Source organism: Molothrus aeneus, chromosome 2 (genome assembly GCF_037042795.1).
Source record: "Molothrus aeneus isolate 106 chromosome 2, BPBGC_Maene_1.0, whole genome shotgun sequence".
NCBI lineage: Eukaryota > Metazoa > Chordata > Aves > Passeriformes > Icteridae > Molothrus > Molothrus aeneus.
In genome coordinates this window covers 72,359,085-72,383,278 of record NC_089647.1, presented here as the reverse complement: position 1 = coordinate 72,383,278, position 24,194 = coordinate 72,359,085, and positions in this window count along the sequence as shown.

The following is a 24,194-nucleotide window of genomic DNA, read 5'->3' as shown; positions in this document are numbered from 1 at the left end:
TAGTTTTGTGAGACCTGTTGAAAGCTGTTGTCACCATCTACCATCCATCTCATGGTATTTTGCACAGGGGAAAGTACAGATTTACTACACAATTGCTTTTCTCTTTTTCTTGGTGACATAACAAAGGATACTACAGAATCATTCCTGTCAATCATCTCTTATGACAGTCAATGTATAAATATGATAGCTGACATAAGCTCAATATAAATCCTCAGCTCTTTTTGCTTACCTAGCAAAGGCAACTCCTTTGCTGTCCACAATGAAAGTGTGTGTGGACAAACCAGATAAGAAATATATTTGAACTGGAAGAAGGATTAGGATGAGATGTTGGATGATTTCTAACAAAAAAGAATCATATTTATAACTGAAAAATAATTAATTGAAAAAACATAGATAATTTTTTCCCAATGTTTTATCACATTGTAGTGAAGTCTATTCTTTTAGAGAATTCAAGAAATATTATCTGCTCACACATTTTTTTTATCTTGAAGTCTTCTTATGACTGAAATATTCTGTCTAGGGATAAGCTTAAAGTTGTTGAAATTTTAAACTATGATTTAGAATTCCTCTTCCTCTTTGTTTCAAGCCAATTCACACTCTGCTGTATAGTGATGAAACCTACATTTTTCTCGTTGACAACTGCAACACACCTTTCCGTTTCTGAGCTGTCTTTCCTCCTGGGTATTGATTACCAGCATGTTACCTTTGTCAGTCAGTATAAAAACCTTTTTCATTCAGCCAGGTCTTAGCTAGCTCACGTCTTTTCCACAATATGGTCTGTTTAGAAGCTTAAACAGGTCTTTTAAAATAATCTCTGACATTAACTCTAGCTGCCCCTCACTCTCTTGCATCCACTAGCCCTTTTTGCCACTGGGATTGCCTGCCATACGGAGGTCACAGTTCTAACAGCTTCTGCCGGAGGCCAGCTTCAGGCTGTGCAGCTGGGTTTGCATGTCCTTGCACACTACCTGAGGGCACAGCAGCACAAACACAACACATGTTTTTCAACATTCCGTGAAGCCTTAAGCATTTTTTTTTTGTAATGTTTGGAAAAAAAACCCAAAAAAACAAATCCTACTGTTACAATAAGTATTGTGCTCTGGCGAGGGTGAGTATATTAATGGGATAATTTTTTAAGCTGAAGATCTTGTCTCCAGAGGCCATCTACCATCCAGCAATATGTTGAAATTTCCCTACTGCTGTAACATAGTAAGACCACTGCAGAATTTGTCTTATTTATTTAATATCCAGTTCTTCTGTCGTGTTGCAAGAATGGTGGTGTTTTCTTTCTGGTAAAGAGGCTAGAAGTTTGATCCAAGCTGATCCCCTTAATGGGCCAAGATCAACATTATGAATGGCATAAAAATATTCAGGATCCCTTCCTAAAATTTAAAAATTTTACCAGTTTTTGGAGGTAAAGTTCTATGCTAGCATATTTCAATGACATGTACAAATTTTATTACAAAATGTTATTCATTAAAAGTTAACCTTCATTTCATGTTGTCTTATCTATCAGTGAAGATGGTTTAGAGATTTACTTATTTTAACTGAAAAAAAAAAGGACAGAAATTTCACTTGTTGCAAAGCATTTTGAAAGAACTTGTTTATAAAGGCCGTGTATTCAAATGTTTTTCTCCCTTTTATATTCTTAATCTATCTCAGTGCACAAGCATTATCAGGGAACACAACTTCGATAAAGATTGAAAAGGCATTGTTTATAGTGTTTGTGAGATGTTAATGTCTCTCAAGAGTCTACTGATTTCTAATGAGATCTGAAACTCCTCAAGAGATAGTACTTTAGCAAATTCAGAGCTGGAGGAATTCACTTGCTAAAAGGAATAATAGAATCAAAATAGTCTAAGTTGGAAGCAACTGTAAAGATCATTCAATGCCCTTGGCACGGCAGTGACTGGGAATTTTATACATGAGAAAACTGAATATTCCTATCAGAAAAGGCTCTAAAGACTTTTCTCATGTTTACTAGCATTTGGCAAATTATAGGTGCATTTGTTAAATTATTAAAAGAATTTTTTATTATTTTAAGGGAGAAAAGGCACACAACATATTCCTCTTTTTAATGTTTATTACTTTCACTATAATGTTTATAATTAAAACGACATGGTTATGAAATCATAATGGTTTTGCAATGCATTACTGTATAATCAATTCCTGAATGTGTAAGCCTGAGCTAGACTTCTTCAGGTGACTTCATAAACATGCACATGTTGAAAATTAATTAATCAGATAATTGTATAAAAGGTGATTCTTCTTCTCTCTTTTATATAACTCCCTTTAAGAGGGTGTGAGTAATACACTAGTGATAACTTGTTTATTCAAAGAAAAAAGTATGTCAGAATCAGTAGCCCAGATACAGAATTTAAGATAGGATTTTATTCTTAAAATGTAGATGTTTTAGTGATTTTTACTGATATTTTATTATGCCATCTAGGACACCCACAGAGTGCTGGCAGGCACTGCAGGACTCATGGGATAGCTGAACTCATTTAAAAAGGTAGATGAAAGCCAAAATGAGTATCCTATGGTTTCTGAGAAAGCATCATGTGTTTTGCTACAGACCATTCTTAGTTTAGTTGGAACATCTTTAGCCAAGCTCAAAGAGCTATAAGGAAGTAGAATATGCTCAAGTTGCAATTACAAAGCAATTGTTCATTGGTTACTGCAGATAACAAATATCAAGGATATAGTGATCTTCAGGCTGAGCACGAGTATGCTCACCATAGCAGTGAGGTGCCCCAATAACCTATCTAGTTATGAATTAGAAAAACTGCAAAATACTCATATCTAGTTCAGAGTTAGTTGTCTTAGACAGGAAGGACTGGTAGGCATGAAAAAAGGACCTCTGAGACACACAATCTCTAGTGCATCTGGAGACTGTATGATATACCTCAAAGTCCCTAAAATGTTCAAGATGCTGAATCCCTAAAATGAACTGTGCCCTAAAACTGTTTGGCTTTTTTTTTAAATTTTGCATTGTCTATAAATGTCGCTAAACATAACTCTGTTGTTAATTTTGAATTTTAGCAGAACAAAATCCTCTCAGATTTTATTTCCATTTTTTTCAATTACAGATTTATGTGTGTATATAAGGTTAACAAAAATTGAGACTGAAATATTGACTTAATTTTTTTTTTTAAAAGCAAGCAAATATGAAGACTAAATGTAACACGGCTGTCATATACATTGATTTTTTTTTTATTGTCATGTTTACAATAAAAAAATTAGATGGAAGGAATAGAAGGGAAGTTACTGCAAAGTTTGCTTAGTGTGTTAATAGAAGTCACATTACAGGAAAAGTATCTTTAAAAAAATATTATCCCATTACTGTTCATTCTTGTTCTGATGTCTTAAGAGTAAATCCACAGAGCATCAACGATTCTGTGCCTTGTATAATCATTTAGGAGTTAGGTAACTATCTACAGCTGTGTATCTCCCACTAAGAACTTCATCCACAATATAACCATGGAAAGTTGATTTCACCTACTGCCTAGCCCTGGAGGTAGATAACATGGTTCGATCTCTTTCACAATTTCTTACATGTTTGTGTAAAATTCCACACATGTAAAATTCCACAAAGCATACACATTTCTTTCTATTCATTCTGAAAATTGCCGGGGTTCATGAAACTTTTTCTGAAGCAATACTAGTTTTCATTTTAATGATTCAAAGATGTTCAGCACAGAAAATCATAGCCACTATCATATTAAAAAAAAAAAAAAGACAGGCAAACCTCATTTGTGAAACTGTGAAAAAATTTCACAAAAGTAGATATCTTCTGGGGATAATATTTATCAAATAGCCAGATGATGAAAGCTGTGGCACTTTGTTTGCTTGTTTTAGCTGACAGCAGCATGAATTTCTAAGGGAAGTATTTAAAAGACCGAAACTAAGCTGCAACCAGCAGAAGCAGTGCTGAATATGTGGCAGCTGATGATCCCATGAATACCTGTTCAGCTCTAACTCAAACCAGGGCTACTGGTGATAAGTTTCCACTGGGATTCCTCTCTGGATTTTTCATGTCTTCAATAAAATACATTTAAAAGTACTGACTGAAAACAACTCAGCTGCAACTATTCTTTAAGGTGATTGTGATTTCATCTTAATACAATTTGCACAAGATTAAAAGAAGGGAGAAAGCTAGAAGAATCTTCTTGAGGTAAAACAAGAATGAGGTATCAGCAAGAGAATGCTTGAATTAAGTATCTATTTTGTGTTACAACAGGAGCATAACTGATTGGGTTGGATGATCATGTGAGGACAAAAACAGCTATTGTTCCTCAAGTTTCCATAAAACCTGTGTGCAAGTACATCTTAAAAACTACTTTATGTTATAATTTCAGATTTTTTCAAATACACATTTCAGATCTAATTTTATCTGATAATAAAGCTCAGGAGGGATGTTATATTTTCACATACATAGCATTCATCATGAAAATTAATGAATACATTTTAAATAAAGTTCACTTGAGTTTAGTAACCATCTGAGGATTTAAAATTAATTACTCAAATAATAACAAAGTTTGTTAAAAATAATACAAAGGCAGCATATTTTCTTCCACTGTGAGTTATCATCATCCTATTTAACGTCAGGATAAATTTATTTTGGCCTCCTTAATCAGAGATACTAACAATTATTTACATGGAGTATATCTACTGGACCAACTCCTTTCTATAAAATGTTGACTTTTTAGATTTCCCTGGCAGCATGAAAACACCTTTAAGTTTATTTAAATATAACAGTAAAAAATTGCCATCTCAATATTTCCAAATCAGTTAAATAGATAACTGGTGTAAGTGGGAATTTATGCACTTTTATTTCCATTTTTATTTTAGTAGAATTTTGTGATTGGAAGTAAACACTGTAGAACATATAAATAACACACAACCTGGGAAATGCCAAATGCATAAATTTTTATTGTAAATTTATCTGTGTGAAACACATTTATTACATAAGGTATATGAAATTTTTTTCTAAAAATAAGAGATGATCAATATCTATATTAGTAGTACAGTCATCTTGATTCAAAATACTGAACACAGCTGTAAACAGAGATTAAACTTGGAGACATCTAGAAAAGAATTTTTTCTTTTCTTCCCAGTAATGACAAGCAAATTATATTCAGTTAACTTTTATTTTCATGACCCCCAATATATCTCACCGTAGTCTCTTGTAACATTCATTTTCTGTAATTTTTTGTGCTCAGATGAGCAAAAGCTACCAGTCATTTATAACTGAGAAAAATATCTCCTGAGGAACATGTGAAAAACAAACATGTGAAAAACAAATCTCCAAGATTTCCTTATGTCTCCTTGGTATTCTTCTTTTTTCACTTGCTGTCCCAGGAAGGGATGACTCAGGCCACATTTGTGGGGAGTAGGATTGTTTATATTCTTCTTCCTTCATGCTCATTATTTTCTACAACCACCATGTCCTTTTGGGACTGTTAGCCATAAGACAGATTGTCTCATCTCTTCAACAGACAAATTCTCTCTGCAAGACAGCAAGAACAAGGCTTCTCAGCAGTGGCAAAGAAAAAAAAAAAAGAACCAAAACAAAAAACAAAGAAAACCCCAAAAACCAAAAAAATACCCAAACAAGAAAAGAAATGCCTATACATAACCCTAAATGTATCAGTAGGTGTCCCAAGGAAGGAGGACTAGAATCAAGCTTGCAATAGGGATGATAAATGTAAAATTCAGACAATGAAAAAACAGTGGGGTAAATACCAGAAGATTGGCAGTTCTTACTGTCTTTCTCTGTACCTTTCTTTTCCAGCACTACCTAATATCCCAAGCACTATTGTTCCTGCTGATAGCAGCAGGCCAAGCCTTTCAAATCTCTGCTGTGGACAGAGCAGATTTGGCCATTAGTCCCTCTCTGATGGGCTTTCTTATAGAGCTGTATATTGCTAAAGTTGTCTTCTCATTTTGATGAGCTAGGATTTAAATCAATGCACTCAAGCTTAACTCTGTGAAGTGGGTTTTTTTTCCCATCATTTTGATTTTTGAAACTGCTTATCTAAATTTAAAGAACTAATAATAGTAATACTAACAATAGAAAACAAACTAACCTTGTGTAAGATCTGCATGCATTCCTATGGTATTTTTTCTTGGACAATTACATATTTCTTGATCAACATAATAGCTTCTCCTTTCTTTTAAGATCTGAGGTATGCAGTGGCAGTTAACTGATTAAAATTACTATATTTACAAATAAAATTTATTTGCTATTTAAACACAGTATTTAGGAAAAAAAAAATCAGTCCTTGAACATTTCTGTGCATACATTGAGGTAATTTCCTTTGAATTAATTTGTAGTCTTTTACAGTAACACCTGTAATAGATGCACTCTGCTCTCTTCCTGGCTAAAAATTTGAATGAGATGACCAGAATTCATCATCACTGACTTCCCGTTTAGCTTGAGCAGCTCTTTTAGTCCTCCCTATTTGACAATTTAACAAGGCTGAGTCTCCTTTGGAAAGTGGAAGAGTGACTTAATCTTTCTGTACTTGGAAGGCCCCTTAAGCTTTTCCAGTGCAAATTAAAACTGCTTACAAAGACCAAAACTAGTGAAAATTTCTAGCTGCCTAACAGTAATGACCTTACTGTATATTTGCATTGCTGAAAATAAAAATATAAATAAATAAAATTAAAAAAAAGTTTCTTATTTATCTTTTCTTTTCCACATTTTTTTTTTGCCCCAGGAATTGTAGCAACTGCCTCATGTTGACCGTTTTGGGTTTATTTGGTTGTGGATTTTTTTTAATGTTGTTACAACTTTTCTACATTTCCTTTTCAAGGGGAAACACTCTAACAATAAGGTTTTGAAATTTGATGAGGGGCTTAATAATTTCAGGTTTTTTTCTAGCTGTCTGCTCGGGATGATGTAATTGTCTTTTATAAAAAACTTTACAGGAGAGACTTTTTGAATCATATATGTTTATTTTAATAAGATCTTTATAGAATAAAAATCTCAATTTAAAATTCAACATTAAATTTGAGAAAATTTCATTTTTTTGAGAACTTTTTAAAATTTAAACTGATCTTGCTAAAAAGGAAGCACGAAAGCACAAATAGAAGTAATGCAACTTAGGTCCAGTCTGTTACAGCTAATAGCACACATACTTTGCATGAATCATTTAGTAAAGACAATGAAGTATCAAGTTTCAGTCTATGGAAATGATTAATATTCCTTCTGATCATGTCTTCCATAGAACATTTATTATTGTACTTTCAAAATAAATAGGCGAAAAAGAAGACACAGGAGAAAACCAAGATCCCTAGTGTGCTAACCCTGTATATACAAAAGATTTCAGAAGCACTTTTCTCCATTCCAGTCTTTGAGAAATGAAACTTGAGATCCTGTAAATTGAAACAAAGCAGGAAAGCCTAAAAGAAGTGCACAACTTCACTCAGTGGCCTTGGAATAAATGAAAGGTTGAGAGCAGCAATCATCTGTCTCCATAATTTCAGTCACAATTGGCAAACACAATTTAGAAACTGCCAGGAAGTGAAATTGATCTCACTCCCTGAGAAAGGAGTATTAGTCTCCTCTTATAATTTCCTTACCCCACTACAAGAACAAAGAAATTGAGCCACTTTTGTGGCAGTCCATATGAAGTCACTTCAACTTGCATGTCATCACACGTACATGATTTTCTTCCACCCCAAACTTAAAGAGTACGAAACCTAGCTAAGAGAAATACCATAAAAAATGTATGCAATTATCTTTGAGGCTAGAATTGTTAATCACTTGAGAGTATCAATGCAGCACAGTTTTGATGATTTTAAATGCCTGACTTCTAGTAATATTTAATAATTTTTTGGCAGTAATTTTTAGTTTTTGGGGTTTTTTTCTACCATCATGAGAAGACAGAACTAGGGACAAGAAGCAAGTACTCCACTGTAAAATGAGCAGCTTCTGAAAAACATTGGCTTGTTTTCAATTGCAGTAATTGAAAGATTCTTTCATTTATGTGCTAAAAAGTTTGGAGATTTCCATTTGTACATTACAATGTACTTTAAATTATTGAAGAAAAATACAAAACCATAGATTTCTATGTATATATTACTGAGAGAGATTACCATTTCAATTTTTTAAACCCACTTATTATAGCATCTTGTTCTCAGCTGTAGAGCATTGCAAAGTGTTTATTTACATCAGCTACAATTTTCAGTGTCTGATGTCTGCCCAAAGCTCAAATAGTGGAGGAAAATTTTAGCTGGTATTTTCCTGGGTGGGGAAGGTATGGGTAGCATTAACATGAAGAAAATGGCTAAGAGTTGAGTTGGTGGAACACTTTCAGGGAGCAAATCAAAGACAAGGCTTTGTCCATGCCCCAGAACTCCCATGTAGCACAGAAGGCTGGGTAGGTTGACAGATTTCTCAGGAAGAGGTCAAAGGCACTCTCTCCATCAAATAAAAGCTGACTAAATGTGTTGGATTGAGCTTGGCTGGCTAACCATGCAGCTCTTTCCTTCCTCAGCATGCTTGGGGGAGAAAAAAAAAAAACCAAAAAACAAAACATGGATTGAGATACAGGCAGTTAAATACAGAAAGATGGACAAAAGTAAAACCACAAAAATTTATTCTCTATTTCCCATCACAAGACAACATCCAGCCATTTCCTGGAAAGTAGGGCCTCAGTAAATGCAGTCATTTCTTCTCAAGACAAGTGCCTTAATAATGAATGCGTGCTCCCTGCCTCCTTTCCCTTAACCTTTTATTGTTTATGACTTCATATTGGTATAAAATATCTCTTTGGTAAGTTCCATGATCTTCAGGCACAAAGGTGAGACTGACAGGTGGGTAGTTCCTAGGGTCCTCCTTTCTGCCTTTTTTAAAGATGGGTACAATGTTTCCCCTTTTCTAATCACCTGCCTGGGACCTTACCTTTCTACCATGACTTTTCAATTATCATGGGGTGCCTTGACAACTATATCAGCCAATTCCCACTGGACTCAGGGATGCATCTCATTTCATCATTATGTACATTTAGGTTCCTCAGGTGGCCACAAGCCTGATCTTTTTTTACTTCTCTTCCTCCTGTGGCAGGAACTTTGCTCCTGTAATTCCTGTGCTGCTGTCCATCCACTAAATAGGTATGGGAAGAGAGGTTGCTACTGAAGACTGAGGCAAAAAAATGCTGGGTACCTCAGCCTTCTCCTCATCTGTTGCTCCCAGTTTAGCAGAATTTTTATCAATAGATTCACCTCCTTTGATCTTCCTTTTCTGGTTAACATGCTTGTGGAAGCCCTTTTGTTATTCTTTACATTCCTTGCCAAGTTCAGTTTCAGCTTCACCTTGGCCTTCCTCACCCTATCTCTATACAGCTGCACTTCATCTCTACACTCTTCAGAAGTTATTTGTCCTTGTTTTCACTGCCTGCACATTTATTTCTTTCCCTTTAGTGTAACCAGCAATTTCCTACTCAGCCATGGCTGTATCTTGTCTTCCGCTCCTGATTTCTTGATCCTGGGGATTGCCAAATCTTGCACTTTCTGAAAGATATCCTTAAAGATCTGCATGTCTGTTCTGCTCCTTTGTCCCATTCATTCTCATAAAACTCTTACCAAAATATCTCTTTGGCTGCCATTCACTGACTTTGTCTTAAAAATGTTTTTCTAAGAAATATTTTCTGGGGCAAAAACTATGAATATAGATACTTTTAAAAATGAGATTAATTGTAAAGTTTTTATTTCTTATGAGACTGACAAAATAATTTCTTAGCTGCTTAGCCACAGTAACTTCTACTATACCTTGATGTTTATATTTTGAATTATTCTGCAGCAGCTACAGTGTTCCTGTCCTGATCTCAAACTACAAAAGAAAAAGAAGAAACTCCCTACAGTTTTGAGTTTGATTTTATTTTTATTTTCATTTGCTTTGGATCCTCTAATGTCTCTCAGTTTGGAACCTGGATACTGAATAGCAGTAGACAGTTATTTGAGTCAATGAACATACAATGATTTCAGCATATAGGGAAAAATGAAAAAATTAACTGAAAAAAAGTGTCTGATAGTAGTTAATGAATATATCTGCTTACCATTAAAGCCTAAATAAATAGAAACTGGATGAGAAGACATAAAATATAAAACAGAGGGGAAGGGAACAATGAAGGCAATAACACTGTATCCCTTGATATAACCAAGCAAAAGAAATCAGTTACCATTAAGAAGTAATTATGGAAGTGTTCTCTGTCATGATCAAAAAGCAGTAGAGATGATGCTGACAGAAGAAAACTGAAGAAAAAACTAACTACTTCAAATATTTATGAAGAGCTGATCAAATCTTACAAGTTGATATTAAAAAGAAATTGCAATAATTCTATTAGTCCAAATAAAATTCACTAAATTGAAGGGAAGTGTTACATATCTGCATAAGTGCTAGGGAGTATTCACTTAAAGTGGTCTAAAGGTATTTAGATGTTAAGATAATTACCAAAGAGAATAACCCATAACGAATTAGCTCAGGAAGATCTTTGCTAATGAGGAGTCTTTGCAGATTAAGATTATGAAATATAGTGTTCATTCAACCTCATTTTTAGAAGCTATTAAGAAACTGACCTAGCCTGATTAGTTTAAGCTATATAGAAAATGCTCAATAGAGAAAACTAAATGGGATTTTAATTAACAGAAGGCTTAGTCACAAGAGAGGCCAGACTGAAAAAAACAAATGTGACACGGAAACTTCTTTCGCAATATTTTCACACTTATTTGACAACAGCTGTTTAACTGTGTTGATGCAAGTTCATATTTTTCTTGTCATCAAGTATCTTTCTCAGCGTCATTGATAAACTTAGCATTAGCTTATTTGCAACAATAACTCAATTTAATTTGCTCAGTCAATTACTCATTTAATATCTTTATTTAATTCATTAATCTCTGATGCTTCATTAAAAGAAAAGCTATGTCAAATTTCAATGTTATGCAAAATTCAATATGCTAAGACTACCTACATTTTAGAAGAGTTAAGTATCTTAAAAGCAAAATTGTGCCATGATGATGTTACATAAATTAATCATAATTGCTGATCTATACTATATGTGACTGGTAATTTTATTAATCAAATATTAATCGATTTTACATATTTACATAAGAATATTTTCTTGTAACAGCCATTTCTACCTCTATCATCTTCCTTTTAGGTACTTATATCATTCTTGTGGTATAAACTAGCATCCAAAAATGCTAACCAGTCAGATGATATCTGTTTTTAACAAACTAAAATCATCAAAACAGCCTCCTTTCTTGACTTTGTACTGACCATGCTGTGGTCCCTTTGACAAACCCCTTTCTGCATAGAAATGCCATACATGCAGTTAGCAGGTGTTCATACACTGAGAAATAGTCTTCAGTTATGGAAATTACATTGAGTTCAAATGTCTAAACCATAAAAGGAAGAAGTCTTCTAATTAGAAAGCAGAGCCCCCAAGCTCCTGGGAAATAAAGAGAGATTCAGCATACTTTTTCTGAAAAGAAAAACATATGTTTGACAGGAGAAAGAAATATTTTAACATCTTGAGGTGCTCTTACTGAGATTGTTTGTTCAGAAACAGCAAGAGGAGGGAGAGATTCAAAAGAAAAAAACAAAGATAAAAAAATATAGAATCTAAATGCAGGAGGGCCTGTAATTTGTTCACTTTGCTGCTGCTTGCTCATACTGTTAACAGCATGGTCTTGCTGCTTTTATCTAATAAACCCTTAATGCCTCTGTTGTATAACAGGAAGCAAAGCTCTTCAGCTAGTAACATTTGAGAGGTAAGTTCCCCTGCTGTGACTATTTTTGCCATCTCCTAGGATATGTGGAGGTATCTAACTTTGGGTCAAGTAGAAACCTAATTAATATTTTGACAAACTAGTTCTTTTCATGTGTGTATGAATGAAAAATGAACCAACAGGCTCTGCAGAATAGTTCTATATTACTAATCATTTTATTAACAGAAAGAATAAAATCAAGTGATATAACTGTCTTTTTCTAGAAAAATAAACTTTTTTCCAATGCCCCAAAAGCAAGCAAACACTCTTACTTTTGATAATTTTACAAAATTTTAATTATTTTCATTATTAAAAAAAACCAAAACCAACATTATTTCACTAACATTTTTATACCTCTTGTGTCATTAAGGGCTTTCTTGTTCAAGCAATTGTTTCAGCAGTCTTCATGAGACAGGTAAAATGAAGACTTGTCTTTCAGGCGTTAGTATTATGAATATATCCTACTTTCTGGATATTCTTCTAAAACTGTTATATAAATTAATGGAGTTTAGTAACAGGAATACCTAACTAAAACAACAAAAAGCATTAAAAGCCACAAAAGAAAGAACCTTACATTTGGCCAGGGTGATTAAACTGAGACTATGTAGACTATATTTAGATGAGATATCACAAAGAAATTCTTTACTGTGAGGGTGGTGAGGCACTGGAACAGGCTGTCCAGAGAAGCTGTGGATGCTCCATCACTGGAGGTTTTCAGGGTCAGGCTGGATGGATCTCTGAGCAGCCTTGTCTAGTGGAAGATGTCCCTGCCCAGGGCTGGAACTGGATGATCTTTAAGGTCTCTTCCAAACAAGCCATTCTCTGTTTCTACGATTCTACGATATGATACAACAAACTGTTCGTGGATGTATTGGAGTAAGTCTAGCAAAGTGCCATGAAGGGAGCATCTCTCATAGAAGAACAGGCTGAGACAGCTGTGACTGTTTAACTGAGAGAAGAGATGGTTCAGGGGGAATCTTGTAGATATGCATAATGGCCATCCTGCAGGGACCAAAAAATATGTAACCAGTCTCTATCCAGTGGAATCTAATGATAAAGCAAGAGGAAATGGGCTCAAACATCAGTCTGATACTTGTGCCACCATGTTAAAATAAATAGCTGTTTTTTTTTTTTTTTATGTGTGGCCAACCAACAATTCAAATAGATTGCCCAGAAGTGTTTTGAAGTCTGCACCAATGAGACATTCAAAACCCAACTCTAGGCAACTCTTAGCTGGTTCTGCTTGAGAAGGGTGCTGTACTCTGTGAGCTAAAGAGGTCCCTTTGAACTTCAGCTATTCTGTGATTCTATGTTTCTGTGAAAAATAATAAAGAGAAAGGAACATATGCTGAGTAAGCTGAAACAAAATCTGATATTTGCATTTTATTCAGTTAGAAAATAAAACTGCAAATTCAGAGTAATTCCAGATATTCCAAGGGGAAAGTTTTTCACTTTCATAACCAAAATATCCATCTTTTCTTTTAAAAAAAATTCCTGGAAATTCACTTTCTTTATGTGTTCTCGCTATTACTTCTGTAAAGAGACTGAAAATAAAATATAAATACTCTGGTCTAACTATCTTCTAATTTTACAGTGCTTGTAACAAAACAGAGTACTTCTAATTACTCTTTTATTTTTTTTTTAGTTACCTTGATTAAATGTCTTTGTTTTGGGGTCTGGTGCATAATACCTCTGAACACACATTGAAAGTTCAATTAAATAAGAAATGAAGTGTTAAAATAGTTTGAAATATTTTATAATTATTATTTTGTTTTGATCTTGTATGTATTAAACATGTCTGTCATTGCTGAAACTAGACCAGGAATGTGGCAAGAATAAGGATCTGAAATATGGCAATTAATGAAATTCGCATTTGCTAGAAAAGAAAGATCAGTCTGAGGTTTTGCAGTTTGCAGTCTACCCACTCACCCACACTAATATAGTGGTAGGGGAGACAGACAAAAGAGGGGGAGTTGCAAGCCTGTCATTTTTAGCAACAACCTTATAGGGCAGAAAATAGAGGACATTTTTATTTCCTGCTTATGTGGCTAGAATTGAAAACCTCACAGGAAAAATATGTGTTCCCTTCCTTAGCTTTGTGGAACAGCTATGTCTATGCAACAATAAATTTTATTTCCTACCAAAATTATTTACTCATTCTATTTATTTTCCTGTGATCAAACAATGTCACTGCATATGCATAAATTGGTCTTCAGAAGAATTACCTACATGACCAATAGTCCTTCTTTGTCTTCAGCTTTTTGGGATGGCGATCAAAACACTGTTTGCATCCAGAAGGTTTACATAAAATCTCACAGTTTAACCTGCAAAAGTTCTTTTTCTTTTGTTAAATTTTGTGTTGCTGTATCCAGTATATTATAGTAAAGCTTAGAGGCAGCTGTTCACATTGAGATAAATATTTTGCAAGTGGTAAATTTTCTGCAGTTGTTTGAAACAAGAAACAAACAGGCAAAACAATAGGAACTGTGTTCAATGTGAGAGGTCTTTGAATATCACTATAAGCTCATATATGAACAGCTGTGCACTAACCTAGCCCATACTTCAAATTCCAGCCAGGGAGACTATAGTGATCCTAAAGCCTCATCTCAGGATTAGCCCTTGCTTCACTTAGTCTAACCTTAAAGCTTAGATGGGTGGAGTGAATGTTTGTATATGATTTCATTGCCATGTCCCAATGTGATTTGACTAACATTAACATCTCTGAAATGACTAAAAATGTTTAATGAACTTTTGAATTAACTACAAAATGCATAAACCCTGAAGAAAAACTATTAAAATATAATTCATAGATATAGAAGTATAAAATTTGAGCTAATTCGAGCAGTACTTTCTACTGTTGAAAAACACAAAAACTTCCTGATTCAAATAAAAAAGTCTAACAGAGAGAAAAATTAAGAAATATTCAAAATATGAAATGTCCAGATTCTTTGGCATGATTCATTGTCTGTTCTGTATTGCCCAAGTACATGCTGCGCCTTCTCAGATTTTCATTGCTTGTTGCTCATATCACATGATATTAAACAGTTCCACTGTCCCGTTTTCTAAAGGACTTCACTTATTCTGCACATTCAAAACAGTTCAGCAGAGTTTCCCTTTTGTGAGCAATATTTTTCTTAACAATTCACTTTTTTGTCCACTTCTCTCTTGAGCAAACATCTCAGAATTTGTCCTGGTAATCTTGTAAAAAAGGGAGAGGAGAGATTGAATGTTTAATAGGACATTAAAATTCAAAACTCTTAAAAAATGTTGACACAGATTTAATTGCCATGCAGCTGAACTGTTTGTAAGCATTTTTGCCAATGCCCATGTGTATCATGCACTCCATAGAGTGGAGAAAATACAGGAAAAAGCACCATCTTGACTGTGAGAAAAGGAATAAAGTAGATGTTGCTTACTCGACATTCACGTCTACACAATGTGATCAGAGACAGCTCTATGTACAGCTTAATCATGGATAATATAGAAAGTGTCAGGAGTCATGTTCTGAGTGGTTAGGTTAGCATGTCCTAAGGGGACTGGACTCCATATAGAAAATGTCACATAGGCAGGACTCTTCAGAATAGAGGTAAGCAGTTGTGGATGCATTACCTGTACAATCTTTCATGTGAATCTTTTTCCTCCCTTACTTGTCCTCCCTTACTTGTCTTAGACATATGAATTAAGTTAACAGCTCTGATATTTAGAGCATATTGATATTCTGAGCTGATCCAATAGGTTTTGAAGGAGGTTCATCAAAAACCTACCATTGCACTATCCTGTATTTTCAGGATTAATTTAGCACTCTTGAAATCTACAGGAAAAGAAAATAATGCAAAAAATTTGAAGAAAAAACCCAGATACCCAGATGCGGGGATGGAAATAGGACACAGCACTATGAAACAATCATGTTTTACTTAAGTGCATAATACAATTGTATTATTAAAAATTACATTTGTTAAAAACTGATAAGGTTCATATATATTCCTATTTTATTTCCTTCTTTATGAAATGATGGCATAATGGATTAAAAGCTATTTAGATATGCTCAGTGTATATTTTTCCTTTGTCCTATTTGGATTTTGTTTAAATTTGTGATTTGTATTTTTTTTTTTAATTGTGGTTTGTTGATGCCTGTTTTATGTAAGTTACTGATAGATACATTCTATCTTAATTTTAATGCAATATTGTGCATGGGTGTGGGTCTGGAAGTTAATTTTCAACCTGTACGTGTAAATGTCTTAAATGACTACCAATGATGACAAGAAATCATTAAAACAATATTCTCATATAATATTAGGATCTCTCGTCTTGACCTTAAGTTTTTATATTGACTTTCATATCAGATTTATGCTGCTCACTCCTTTATATCATTTGTTATAGAAATAAACAAAGAGTATTTTTTGTTGTTGTACTGCACATTGTTCTGTTCCCTTCTCTGTTAGAACTGAATGCACTGTATTCCACTAAAATTTGAGGAAGTTGGACATTATGATCCAGAATTCTGGAACAATCCAAGCCAGACAAAACAAGTCAATTTTAGATCTTCAGAAAAAAAGAGAATAACTATGCACTGTATGCAGGGGAGGCTTGAGACAGACAAAAATGGGATATAGGAATGTGTCCTTTTCAGGAGATAGGGAAGAAGATCAAGCGTTAAAAAAAATAGGAAAGAAAAAAGGAAATAAAGGGGAAAAATGAAAGAAGGAAGGGAAGAATAAAAAGTATAAATAATGTCAGCAAAGAAGTAATATGAATACACTCTTCATGTTGACAAATGTACTCAGACTAAACATGTAAACATATTATAATTAAATTTAATCTTTTCATGGAAAAGCTTATTAAACCTTAAGTGTCCACTAGGCACACCTGCTTTGCAAGTCTCTTTCACTGTGTGCCGTGTTTCAAGGACATGAATGAAGGTCCAGCATGCACTCAGAGTTATCTGCATTCAGCACAATAGCATGCTCTAGGCATGTCTGTGCTGAAGAATTTTTGCCTTTTTGCAACTACTCACTTAGGGCCTCATTTCAAAAGATATCCTAGTACAGGATTAAATCCATCATTCTAAACAGGGCTTGCAATAAATACAGCAGGACTTACATGTGTACCTACATATTGTTGATTTCAAATAGTATTTTCAATAATGATGCCAATAATGTTCTAAGCTGTTGCTTATCCCTGTTAGGTAGATTGATTTTCTGTTTACAAAAAAAATGATGTGTATTGTACTTTGATTTGAAACATTTAGAAACCTATTTGTGTGTAAACTTTTAAAACTTTTGGAATTAGCAAATATTTTGCTGAATGCCTTCTTTGTTTTTACTACAGTTCTTTTTAGCTATAATATGGCAATTTCTTTATTATAGCCAACTGAACACAGTGTTTCTATTAAAAAAGAAACAATCACAAACATTTTTTTAATCTACTGTGCTCTTATCTCATACTAGGAAGACATTTACAACTGTAGACATTCTGCCCTCCCAAAAAGACACTATGTATTGTCCATAAATAACTTCATTAAAAATTTAATACTGGACTAAAAAATTATAGAACAATTTAAAAATTATAGCCTCTAATTTTGTTTCTTCTGTTTATCTATTTGCTTAAATCAGTGCAATAACACAGTGAGGTATAACATACGTATATTAAGAGAGGATACACAGTTGTCATGTGAATGTTTTGAAATATTATTAAAAAGGACTTTTTCGTATGTTTTAATAAACAGGTCATATTTCTTGTCAATTTAGAAATGAAACATACCTCAGAATTCATTCTGGTTTTAACGTGATTTCGTTAATAGAGAATTCTTTTCACAACAGTGTCGCCCAACTTGTAAAATTAGTTTCATAAATGGAAATAATTGATAAATATCTGAGTGGAAGAGGATTTGAGTTTAACTACATGAAAGTATTAAAAATCATTTGAAAGAAGGAGCAATTATAAATTCTAGCTGGATTATTCACAACATGTGTTTATAGCTATGATAGAAGACAAAGATAAATTCAGGAGCCTTATGTGCGCACCAGTGAGACGTGTACACACTATTTTTGCATAATTCAGGGCCATCTAAATTTAAATGAGAAGCTTAGTAAGTTATGTGGTTCAAACTTTCAAATGTACATATATATATGTGTGTATATATATATATATATATGCATATAAATACATATGGATATTTGCATATGTATGTATGTGTGCATATCTATATACACTTCATGAAAAACAGGTACTTGGAAATCATCTGATATGTACTTAATGTACATCAATCCTGAAACAAGGTGAGGTCTTTCCTTCATGTGGCTATATAAAATCTGAAATTGGTTTGGCCATACCGTAGCCATACTTACCTAGCACTTTTAGCTGGAAGGTCTACTTGGTGTTTTATAATACTTGAGCATTTCTTACCTGTCCAGACCAAGTGTCTCTGCCCATCTCTGGCAGAACAATCATTTTCAGACTTAGCTTGTTAGATGAATCAGATGGAAGAGCTATGGATGTTATCCCTCTGGACTTCCATAAAACCATTGACATGGTCCCCCAGAAACCTGCCTCTCTCTGAATTGGAGAGGGATGGATTTGATGAGTGGATTGTTAAGTGGACAAGGTCACATCCAGAGGGGAAGTAGCAGTCAATGCCTCAATGTCCAGAAGGAGATCAGTAACAAGGGATCAGTAACAGTGTCCCTCAGGCATCTGTACAGAGATTAATGCTATTTTGTTAAATACACTAAATACAGAATAGGCATAGACACCTAGAGACCAGTGAAGGTCCAATACTTGCATCAGAATGGTTTACTCCAGTTAAAACTAATAACATCATACCTAAGATCAGCCAAAGGAATTTAAAAGGACTTCAATGACAACTCTGCTGTCTTAACCGAGAAGCATGGCAAAAAAAAGAAAGAACTTCACACTTTCTTTCTAACCTTTCATGCATGGGAGAGAGCCTCCAGAGAAGGATGCTCATCAGGGCCCCATCTCTCTCCGTCCTGACACTTTCCAGTGTCAACATTTTCCCTTTCTCTTTTTTTCTTTCCTTCCTCATCCCTTTTTCATATGTCTCCCTCTTCTCACTCTATCACTCCTTTTATTTTTTTCCCCAAGAGCAACCTTAATAATTTAATCACTAGAATCATATGTATGCCATGAGCTATCTACTCCACTAATGAATCTTTCTGTGTTGAAAATGTCTTATGAACCTTTGTGTAACCACATGCATTACCTGCTAGCAGTTACAAGTTTTCCAAAGCTCATCATCCTGTATTTTCCAGCAGATATTAAGGAAAAAAAAAAAGGGGTTTAGATTCTATATTACACTAAATTAATCAAAAGATGATTAAGAGTCTTTGAGGACCTTGGCAGAGTAAACACCCTCCTTGTATAAGATACTAAATTACGATGTTAGAAGAGATCTAAACATGTGAATGATATTATACACTTTTCCATAAGGAGAGCAAACATTTTTTCAGCATTCTTCCAAAGAGTGAGTAGTCATGTTAATTTTTTATATTTGATAATTTCTTTGATAGCAGCAATGATTACATCATCAGCCCTCAGTATTCACTGAGAAATAAGAAAGTCACAGTATTGCAGCTGCCTGTCTTTATCTGTCCCAGGGACACTGTTTATAAAGGAAAATTACACTTACCAGCTCATTTGTTCTTAATTTAATAACTTCGGTAATTTTAATTCTTCTAACTGCATCATTGCTTTGAAACTACTCCATTTAACTTTATCAAACTTCATTCTCTCACAATGATTTTTTGTCAGATTCACTTATGCTCATTTCCTCCCTTTATATCAGCCGGGAATGTTGTTTTAATGTTTTGATATCTTTACTAGAAGTCATTTAAGGTGTTTACACATACAGAAAGGAAATAACCTTCCAGATCTACACCCATGTACTGTATTGCAGTAGAATTCAGATCAAGTGTAACTGTCAGTAACTTATATAAAATGACCACACATTTAAATGAAATCCAAAAGTACAAATGAAAAACAAACAAACAAACAAACCTGAGCATATCTAAATAGCTTTTAATTAATTATGCATTCAAATTACTTACTTTACTTAGCAAGCATTTCATATTTACTTACATAACAGTGCCTTTAACATTTATAACTCTGTTTGCTTCATATTTCCTCCCTTCTATTTGCACTTGCTTTTTCTCAAGGTGACCACTTAATTATTATCTGATTTAGAGGAGAAAATGAATTCTAAAATGTCTGCTTTATTGGTTTTACACAGTAATTCAGGAGACAGATAATTTCTGAGACCTGACACTTCAGTTGAAGTTTATTTGAAAATTTTAAGTTTTCACCTAGATTGATCTATTAATGCATTCATCTTGTTTTGTGTTGCTTGATTGGTTGAAACATTTGGGTTTTTTTAAGGACACATGCCTTTCTCTTCAAGAAAAAAATTACAGTTTGAGCACTTCAAGCTTTGTGTGTGTGTGTGATAGAATAGTAATTTTCAGACATTTTTTATTTTGTTACTGACATTACTTGATCTTCTAAATGTCAAGCCTTTTCATGCTAGACAAATCAGAAAGATTTATACAGTATTCTTCTATTAAGATCAAGTTGCATATATTCTATTGCCTGAGAAAGAATACAGTGTTTTCACACATATCACCTATAAATTTTTTAGAAACATTTCCATGCTTCAAGTTTTAATAGAGCTAAACACAACAATTTCCTCTCTTTTCCTAAAACCAATGTCTTTCCCATTGACACAGAGCCTGATAAAAAATTGTGATAAGGGCAGTGATTTCTCACTGTCCACACTGATATTTTTAATTCTACATTTGGATTAATGAATCTCAGTGTAAATGTTTGCAGTGTTGACAGCTGTATCTGAACTGCTTATCTCAGAATTCCTTTGGAGATAAAAGCTTTAGTGCACAAATGATCCAATCAGGTTAAGATATTTACTCTATGATGACATAAATTGTACCCCAAATGGGTGTCTTGCTGTCTGAAAGATACCTAACCATATATAGCAGAGTAGTTGAAAGAAGGTTCTCAGCTGGGCATGAGAGGCAGGACACAAAGATTATGTGGATGATTGTGATTAGAATTATTGCTGATAGGATGTCTATACACTGCCAATGCAGTTGCCTGCACTACTGCAATGGATTGCAATGTGCTCAGGTTGTGGTCCCCTCCCAATGTGTCATGAGTGTCAGTGAGATGCCCTTGCTTTCTAAACTTCTCAAAGAAGCCTATGTGTGGCTTGGTCCACTTAGTCTCAGATTAGGTCTAGAGTTTATGTCTAAAGTATTATAATATCAACAGGTTCAACTGGAAACATAGAGGTGCCTTGCAGAATTCACAATTAGAAAGCCACCATGTGGCAGCTTTATGATTTTATGTCTGCATTTTACTGAATCTTGGGGCTATTTTACTTACCCACACAGGAGTCAGTATTCCTTGTCCCTGCTAGGATATATCCTGCTCAGGTGGGGCACCTGGCCAGGAGCTGCCTGCAGCCTTCAGAGGCCAGGTTGCTCAGTTGGCTGAGTCTTCAGCAACCCTTTATACACTTTTGCAGGTTGATGAGTACCAAAGTCAATCACAAACATCTCATCTCCTCCATCTCTGGAATGCATTAATTACACCAGGGCCTTTCCACCTGCAATAGCTACCAGGTGTTCTTACCTTAGGGTAAACCAAATTGTCTGTCAGAGATGACTGAAAGGGAGAGGGTCTGTGTTTGTGTGTGTGTGTGTGTTCAGAGTGACCATGAATGCGAATACCTGACTATTTTCCATCACCATCACTTCTTTCTGGACTTGGATGTAAACATATATGGTTTGTTTAATTTTACCACATAGGTTTCATCCGAGCATCTAAGAGACCCAGACACAAATAAAAGGGTGCAGGACTTAAACACACACAAGACCTTCCAAAGTGTTACCAAGGAGTCAGGCTGAATATCTTACTGTATTGTAACGTCACTGGACCCTTAAGAGTCGGCAGCTGATTTTGTTTCTAATGTGGAATCTCAAAGAAAGAATTCTTTCACGTTCTTTTTTGCAGCAAATCCCACAATTTACCCTTAATCCTTGTCTCCTGCATCTTCTCCGTAAGCCATTCTGTATTTTAGAAATTAATTTGATAATTTAACTGTTCAAATTCCACTCTGACTGAAGAGGGAGTTGAAACTTGATCGGGTAGTGCAGAATTAAACTAGGAGGTACTGCCTGAAGTGCTCTGGCATTTTTTCTCTTGCCTCCAGAAGCTGTCCCTGGAGGGATCAGATTTTGTGCAGGTTTGGTCTCATTCCTGCAAACCTCGTGCATATGTTTCCAAAGCCTTATGGATCCTCAAAGAGCATTAGGCATTTATGAATGGATAACTGAATTACATTGTAGAAAATGCAGTCATTGAAGCTTAAAGAGTGACACAGCTGTCTAAATTATTTATTTTATGATGCACTAAACAGCTGTTCAGATCGTAGTGACAGCATTTACATCTTGTTTGGCTTAAAAGGGAGCCTAGACATCTAGTTCTGTGACTGGCAGATTTTGAGTCTGAATCTGGAGCAGAATCCTGCTTTTCAAATAACAGACACACCAGGATTGTCACAAGTTTTTGTTTTTTTTTTTCCTTAATTTGTATAAATTCTTTGTAGCTAGCCATTAATGATGTGTCTCCTGAAACAAAAATATTATCTCTCCATGTTTTCAATTTATTTTAGGGTACTTCTGCCTTTTGTTCTGTGTTTTGTGTCATTTTTTTCACCCATCCTGTTGAATATTTTGTTTTCTGTGTTTATTTTTAATGACTATACAAACCCAGAATTATGGGACAAAAGTCAGTGAATTAATATCAGCATAGATGTGATAATAAAAATAATTTTTGTTTGTGGATCTATTGTTCAGTCATATTGTTTGAATTCTAGATCACTTTTTCAGAGTTCCAAGACTTTTTCCCCACTAAAACTATAATAGGGGATAATAATTACCAAATAATTGACAAAATTATGTATCTTGGAGATATGAATAGAATGGTCTACATTTTTTGTTAAAGAGAGCATAGAACTAATGTGCATAATTTTCTAAAGCAGGACAAGGATTTTTACACTTTTTTCCCTTTATTCCTCTGAGGGAATTTTCAAGGTGTTACAGAAATAACTGATGGACATCATATCCACTTTTATAATTTAAAATATTTTTTACCAACACAGATCTGCTTAATGTCATTTTATGACTTATCATCTCATATATTCTTATTGGGGTTTTTCTTTGCTCTTCTTTGTTGTTGACCTTGCATATATACTGAGGGCAAAATGATTGTCATTTGAAATTATCTGAAATGACCACAGGCTTTTAGACAGGCAGCTGCAGAACATGAGCTGAGAACATAATGTTGCTATATCAAGAAAGGTAGGAGTTATTTTGAAGTCCACTGTGAAACACTAAATAAATTGTTTTACAATGAAGTTGTCCAAATATAATATAAATTGTGCTATGAAAGTATAACAGAAGTTTGCCCCTTTTGCTACCCTCTTTATTACACTAAAGAAATCTATCTTTGTATACATACACACACACACACACACACACACACACACACACACACATTTGTTTATAAAAAAACTACATAGCATTTTAAACCTAGGTTTTGATATTTTCATTTTTATCAGGAATGGAACACATCATATTCTGATATCCATTACATAAATCTGTTTCATCATGTGATGGTATTTTATTCAAAATATAAAAATTATGTGCGTAGAAAAAAATCAAATATGCTGCAAATTTTTTGAGACATAATACTAAAATTATCTCAATTTTCATATATCCAAGCCAAAATTATGTCAGTTTTGTGAAAGTACTTGTCATCCAGTAGCATAAATCCTCTTAGAATGGAAATAAAGATGATTAAGGGAGTGACCATGGTCTTCTAAAATTGGATATTTTGGATTTAATATCCAGCTTCCAGCATATCTGATAGACCAGGGAAGAGAAACATCCTACTTTAACAAGATTTTAAGCACAGGAGCTGGCAGGACAGACCAACATATCCAAATGCATATTTGCCCCTCGAACAACCTCTTTCCTTGATAATATCAGCATTTCCAACCTCACTTTTATGAACAACCAACTTCAAAGAGGTTGACATTGATGGTAAGTTAGCAACAAGCTGACATTCACATGGCCATGCTCTATTTTTCCACAATGTGATATCTGCCATTTCATTTAATTAAAATTTAAATTATTTTGGTTTAGAGTTTCTGATTACTTGCTATTAGAATGCTAACTATGAGGTCCATCATTTTTTTTTGTAACTCAAACCATTTTCATAATGTGATACTATGAAGAAACTGGTTACCATGCTATGTGTATTTTTTAAATAAGTTAGATATGAAAATTAATATGTCTATGCAAGAAAATGCCAACAAGAAAATA